The sequence below is a fragment of the Pecten maximus genome, chromosome 13 (assembly GCF_902652985.1).
Source record: "Pecten maximus chromosome 13, xPecMax1.1, whole genome shotgun sequence".
Taxonomy (NCBI): domain Eukaryota; kingdom Metazoa; phylum Mollusca; class Bivalvia; order Pectinida; family Pectinidae; genus Pecten; species Pecten maximus.
Genome location: NC_047027.1, coordinates 7,353,274 through 7,361,143, shown reverse-complemented (window position 1 = coordinate 7,361,143; position 7,870 = coordinate 7,353,274). Strand labels below are relative to the sequence as shown.

The 7,870-nt window shown below is 36.9% G+C and overlaps 1 protein-coding gene across 1 annotated transcript in view; it reads left to right on the top strand.

Moving 5' to 3' along the window:
* Positions 1 to 414: 414 nt before the first annotated feature.
* Positions 415 to 7,870, top strand: part of LOC117341465 (E3 ubiquitin-protein ligase TRIM71-like) — a 42,108-nt gene continuing 34,652 nt past the window's right edge. Inside the window, exon 1 of the mRNA XM_033903322.1 lies at positions 415 to 725. The gene's annotated coding sequence lies outside the window, so the exon portion shown is untranslated. The remainder of the gene's footprint in view (positions 726 to 7,870) is intronic.

The following is a 7,870-nucleotide window of genomic DNA, read 5'->3' as shown; positions in this document are numbered from 1 at the left end:
TCCCCGTTATAAGTACTGTTTACATTAGTCACAAGTCAGCGATATTATATTAAATCATCTAGTATTACTACGTAAAAGAAATTCCTCAAACCCGATCGAATAAATTCACAAATATTTTAATTGAATTTTCCAAACTAAATAAGAAAATTAATCAAGGCATGAAATAACTCACAAACATGCGAGGTAAATTTCTAACTTATATATACATGACATTTATCAATACGGCAAAGGCTTTTATAACGGGGACATTTAAATCAGGTAGGATTTTCATTTTATGAATAAACAGCGAGGAGTGATATACTTGAGTGAGTTTTGGCGCTGTGCCCGTGCATGTTTGTACAGACATAGGTGGACCTGATAGTTCCGCAAAACAAAGTAGTTCCTGTGTAAACTATTTTCTATCGATCGGTTTAAGGCTATCGAGACCTGCGATCCTAGACGTGGGTAGCGCTTTCATTTCGCCGCCTTATAACGGAGTGGTGGACTTATACACAGGTGTGTGAGGCCAATACATACAGGTAGATCTACCTACAGACTTGAAACATATACAGTACTTAGAATCATCTTATATCGTACAGTATATCAATATATACCGTCCGTGTGACAGATGCCGGTTAGATATACCCTGTGTGTCTCGCTATAGAAGGAAGTGTACCCGGGATATTATAGCCCTGAGGAATTCTGTTGCTGAGGCTGGAGTCAGTAAGACAGCTGGAATATACCAGGTAAATACACCCAGTTATGTCTGATTATAGGACGTTCTCATTCATCATTGCTTTGGACAATTATTTAATGTTTTTTAAAAATAACGAAGTTTATTATACAACAGGTATAAGGCGTACTTGTTAGATATTAATGGTATCAAACAATTAAGTGCTCTGTTAAATCATCCAAAATCCAAATTCCGCTACATAAAGGAGTTTTTGCTACGTCCCTCTTTAGGCTGACCTTCCAAGATATCGTTTAAATCTTGATACGATCAATAATGACTAGTCATAAATATACTAGCATCACCCCGTCTCGCAACCCCAAGCTCTAAACCCACACCCCACTCCAACACCTATCCCTACACCCAACCAACACCACTAGCAAACCCCACCTCAAAACCACAACCCACCCCACCCAACCACCCAAACCCCTACCCCACAACAACACATTGCCCTACTCAAAGCCCCAACCCAACCTAAACACCACACCCCACCAAATCCCACCCAAACACCCAAACCCCTACCCCACAACACCTATCCCTACCAAAACCCTCAACCCAACCCAACCTAAACACCACACCCCAACAAATCCCACCCAAACACCCAAACCCCTACCCCACAACACCTATCCCTACCAAAACCCTCAACCCAACCCAACCTAAACACCACACCCCACCAAATCCCACCCAAGCACCCAAACCCCTACCTCACAACAACACCTATCCCTACCAAAACCCTCAACCCAACCCAACCTAAACACCACACCCCACCAAATCCCACCCAAACTGCATTCCTACCTCAACTCCATCTCAGTCCATTCCAAACACCCCGTCCACATCCTACCTGAATCCACACCCCACCCCTTACCCTAAGAGTAGGGGAAAACCTTATGCAGATTTCATATCCGTTGCACTGTTATTATATAGTCAAATGTACCATTCGCTTGGATGTTTGTGTTAAATTAAGTTAATTAAGGATCAATCAAATGTTCCCAGTGATATGTAATGATAAATGTTTTATCTATCAAGATGTGTGTTTTTTTTTTGTATATAAATGAATGTGTATATAAGAAGTACTGTCATATACACGAGATCATATCAACACACCTCCAGTACATAGCACGTGACAAAAGCTATGTAAATTAGGATTTTAATACTTTAAACCTTTTATCAATATGATTTGTATTGGTATAGGACTTATCCCACGTTTTCACGAGAAAATCTTATCAAGGATTAGCAGTTGTCCTCAGCTCTGCTTTAAACTGTGTCAAAGATGTATAAACATGATTGCGCGATACAAAAGCAAATTGAGATCTTGAGAAGAAGAATTTGGCTTTGTGTGTAGTTTTCGGGTACCGTTAAATGATTGGTTTAGGAATACATACCGAATAGAAAATATGGAAAATGCTTCTTTTTCAGTAGAGTTGTTTCTCTTGGATATTATACGTTGTACTCTCTATCTACAATTACCTTTACAGTCTGCCATGTTGCTAGATCAGCTATTCTTACGATGACAAGGCATTAAAAAGCCAACAGTGTGTGTCACTACTTAAATAATTATCATTGAAATCAACACCCGTATATGACACTGATATGGATATTTTTTTACTAATAAACAAGAGATGACAACAATTAATAACGTTAAACATTTGAGTATTAGAAAACAATAGACGATAAGGAACGAAATTACAATAGATAACAGCTAACAACGTTATACAACAATAGATGACAACTAACGACAATGAAATATTCAAAACAAAAGATTACAATAAGCAATAATAGATAACAGTTGACACTATTATAAGACAATGGTATTTTGTTACATTAATAAGTATTGCTATGGCACTGCCATTAAACGTGGCCATCAGTAACACCCATTATTTGTATTAATTGTGAACTATAATCGATATCTGTACATATCAAACCAGGTTTATATCGTATACAATGTATTAATAGTTGTTACAATGCGTGTCAATGCATGTCAAAGCACGTGTAAACCACAGTCGATAACTGTCAGGTAAACAAGACGCTGTGACTCTAAACTCGGGGTTCATAGAGAGCGAGATCATCACATCATCATCGCGTTATGATCACAGTCCCACGAGCGTCGTATTTAACAACAACTTAAGGTGGAATATGTACGTATATATGAAACGATCACTTTCAAACGGGGGCAATATATCATTAGGTTAAGTAGAAACCTTATTTAAATATTCATCGTTTTATCCTCCCACCGAAACAGATTCAGGTGAAGTTGTGTTCCCCATAGGAGGGTTTGGACGTTTAAAAGATAAAATATTTATATAGGTATGGTGATGTTAGGATGGATTTTAAACCTTATAGCCAGTAGGCGTTGTTTAAAGACTCTATCAATGGTAAACCGGGTACCATTCTACTGAGAACAATACCATTGTCTCTGATCACACTATAGAAAGCCTTGGTTCCACTCCCGTTTATTGTGCCCATGTTGCTCTTTATTTCGGTTTGATTCATATCACTTCATCTTGCCTTTTCATAAAACCTTACTTTAAAGGCCTCGTTTCTGGCCCTACTAGATAAAACAAAATGTTTCTATGAATATGTAATAATGCAAAATCAAGCCTTCTGAAACAGGGCGTATATATGCATGACACGCCGACAATCAGAACATTATAAATAGTATATACAGGTGATCAGGGAAGTCACTTTACCAATACAGGTTAGGGAATAGCGGTTCAAAGAAAGGTTCCGTGTTTACTGTACTATATGTGACACCTGCCGTAATGTCTCCGATCTCGTGTGATACCGTAATGATATATACCGTCAACACATATAAATAAATTATTGCAATGGAAGCGGTTTATTTATTTTCGTCTCTTCATCGTTACGTAAGTTAAAAACACAGACGAAACTTCTAAAACCTGCGGATATGACACCCGCCATTAAGCCCTAGACAAAGTTCAGTTCGGAATCAATAACACTGACCATCAACTACAACACCTACGAACGTTTATTGTAACTTTAACATATAATCGATATCAGAAATCTATGGCCTCGCTCAGACTTAGACCTGCTCGCCACAAATATTGTCAGAAGATATTAGCGCCATGTCCGAGGGCGTCTGCTTCAATTGGCGACACATTGTAAATTCCATTATGACCGGTAGTGGTCACGTGGTCACGACGTACGTCAGTGCCACCTACACGTGAATGGAGGACTATTCATACGGTGGTCTGGTCTCTGTTTGATTTTAGAATGTTAAATATTATTTGTTATCTTTGGTTAATGGTCTTAATGTGATTTTGTCACTCGCATGATGAGTAAATTATCATTAACGCAGATGACGGGTGGGAACAATGCTTTAAAAAATTAAATTTCTCCGGCCAAATATGAAGTCTATTTCTCAGATATATGTGTGAAAATGTTAAGTTCTAAATACAAATTGGAAATGGTTTTACATCACATTTTCTTTGACAGATTTGGGTCCATTGTAATCCATTCATGACTGTCGCTTTAGCATTAAAATGTGCGGACATCCACACAGGACGAAACTGTACGCCTCTCTTCATGTAGGTTTGTACATTGTAACATTAGAGAAAGTGTTTTTAAGCATTTCGAATGTTATAAATTATTTATTTAGAACAGCAACATTAGCATTGACGGGATTTAATGACTTGGATGGTTGCCAATTTCTATTTGATTCTATAATATTATATACCTATGTATTTTTATTTACGTAATATCAAAATTGATGATGTTTGAAATGACCGTGACTTTTCAATCGATTAACTAATAGATTTTGTAGCAACACTTTGAACTACTGAACATTCGCTTTGTGTTCCATAGAGGGGAATTTTAATGCCAGGCCCCACAGGAAAAGAAAATTTTCTTCAAGCTATGATGTTCACGGCAGTGAGGAGTTTCACTGGTTAAAATAAGTTTTTACAGTTGATACAATGGCAAGGTACAAATATGGAATACAACTATTATGCATTCGATCTGTCTTATTCTGGGCGAGAAATACAGATGGTAGACGATTTTGAGTCAATGACAATCTTCTAAAATGAGAGTCCCCACCTTTTGTTACACAAAATAATTGTTTCCCAACTTTTCTACTTACTTTATTGTAAGGTCGACTCAGAGTCATTGTGTCATTAGCTATGTAGTGTATGAAACGTCACAACGACGAGATATTGCTGTATGGGGTATACAATAGGATAACGGGTCCCCATTGTGACGGAAACTGAAGGCCAATAAAAGACTGTAGGAGCTCTCTTCGGTAGATAAGGACATTGTATCTCTCCCATGGCAAAACAGGTATACATTTTAGACGTATGAACGAACAGGGGAACAAATTAAAGCCAGGATATTTCGGATTTAAGAGGGAAGTCTTGTGTACACATAGATAAGGACATCTGTTGTCCGTACTGTGTGGTGACAATCGAAAGTAGCGAGAATTACCCTGGTCGTATAGACTAGAGAGAATTCTCAGGTCTGGGTCAGATTGCAGGTCACGCCTGTCTGTCAATTCGAACACCTTCACGTTCAGATATGGACAAAATCCAATCAAGCATAGCGATCAGATGGTAGTCTGCTTTCAAACACTGCTGTAAACACACGACGGCTTTGATGAGAAATATTCTAAATATTCATGAAATTTGTTTTAAGCAATAAACTTTGAAAAGTGATTTCGGTGTGATCGGCCGATTGCCAAACTTACCTGTACAATAAATACAGGTGTGACATGTGGTAAGGCAATATACATTCAAACACGTCAAAAACAAAAGTACACAGTAACAAAGGTCTGACATTAGGAGAGAATATTTGTCTAAGTTACCCAATAGTAGCATTTGGAGAGAATATTTGTCTGAAATACCCAATAATGACATTTAGAGAGAATATTTGTCTAAGTTACCCAATAGTGAACATTTGGAGAGAATATATGTCCGAGTTACTCAATAGTGATATTTGGAGAGAATATTTGTCCAAGTTACCCAATAGTGATATTTGGAGAGAATATTTGTCCGAGTTACCCAATAGTGAAAATTTGTCAAATTTCTTTTCAACTAATGGCGATGTTTGGTAAAGCAAAAATTAGCCCCAATCATTCAAATGTGAATATGCCATATCATTCTCTAAATCATCTTCGTAAACTGTAAAAGTATAATCAAAGTTTACAAAAGGCAACACAACAATGAAAATCTCTCCGTTAATGCTATAACAAATCAACCCCCGATTGTGTACATTGTCCTCGTGTCGATAATATCGTATGGGAACTCTTTTGAGTTAGCGGTAAATCTCCTTTTGTTTGCTCCTCGTGCTTTGTCCCGCCAAGTTATTTGTTACACTTGTATTGAGTAGTCGGTGTAAATGTTGGTTAGTATTATATAAACGTCAAATCGTTCTCGGTGATTTTTGCCCCGCAGTGCTAATACAGATTTACACAAACGGAAATCGGATTGACTTGTGTTACAAAGAGTGCTAGAGTTTAGTTTGAAGTCTGTTAATTGGTCTCAATAAACGTATTGAGAGGGCCAGAAATGGTCTGATACCATTCTCACAGAATTGTTAACACCGAGTTCGCATACGCAACGATAGAAATCCAAATCGGATTGATTTGTGCTACAAAGAGTTCTGGAGTTTCTCGTTCTTTTTCTTCTGAAAAGTTTGTGTTTAAAAGGCTGTCATCAATCTCGACTAACGATACGTCCCATTCACACCATGCAGTCTCTAACCAACAATTTATGTTTGAGTATCGGATAGATATTAATTAAAAGTAGTGTATGTATCGCAGTCTTTAATGATGGCGGTTTTCTAACTATTAATTACGGGTAGATATATCAATGAGTATAATGCTTGATCGAGATTGAGGTCATCAAATATAGTAGTATTTGAACTTAACAAACCCCCACCTCACCTAGCTGAAAGTAAACAGGTATACAGGATACAGACATTAAATAGCCATCAGACCCGTGAGATTTACGGCGGGAGTGGGGACGTGCAGTAATTCATAATATACGAATTGTTTTTACTTATCAACTTTAATGTTTAACATAGAAAGCATTGTTATCTTAAATGTATTTGAAGACATATCCGAATCTTCAGTTTTAGCTCCGATTGGACGAACATCTGCTATATTTCTGTGTCTGTTATGAAACAGACATCTTTATTCCGATTCCGTTTTGTGTATTTCATTATCTCCGAATTCCGCTTTGGATTTCGATACTTTTGGCCCGTTTCGTCACTGACAAGTCCGGCGAGAAGGAGAGAACAGTTATATGTTGCAGTTTAATAATCATTATTCGGTAAGTTATCCTATACAAGGGGTTATTCATATGCTTGTCTTCCTTTTCATGAATTAAACACTGGGCACGACCCGATTTTACAAATATTTTCCTTCTTAACTAGAATGCTGTGTACCTTTCAGATTAATCGGCACGAGACATCGACCTTTGTCGACCACAAGGTTTAAGACATAAACTACTTGTTGTGTTTGATGTGTTTGAAGCGGATCCTATAATATCTGTGTATATAACCTAGACAAACGTTCTAATCGATAAACAAATTTATATACATAACGGTAAACCTACTAAATATTATACAATTATAGTCTTTTATAAGGTAGATAGATGGTTTTATTAACCTTTGAAAATATTAAAAATATAACGTTATAACAAGTCATTATCGATTTACCAGCTTTTCTGGCAGAGCTGTTCAATAGTAATGAAATCACATTACTCAATTTTAGCAAGTTAGGAAATACATAAAAAAAAATCATAATTTCATTTTAAAATTTTAACATTGTTAAAATAATGTTCGTTTTCTAAATATAGGTCGTATGAATCTAACATTGCTTAAGATGAAGTTCTCAAGACCCGTGAACAACACTCGAACTTTTGTAGTTTAGATAGAATGCCACCGTTGTTCGGGTGAGGACTCTAAGACATCTCCTTCCTTTGAATACTCTGTTGATTTACATGCTGTGAAGATTTATGAACATGTCGGGTTTCAAATTAAACACCCGGGAGCTGGTCGAGTTTTATTTGTCACAGCATGTGAGGAAGTTTATTGAATTTTCTGATTATTGATTGGCGGCGAGGGTAAAGTAAATATTTAGACATCTATGTGTCCGTCTTCAAGTTCGATAGAATTGGATAAATGTTATTATAATTTCTGTTATATTTT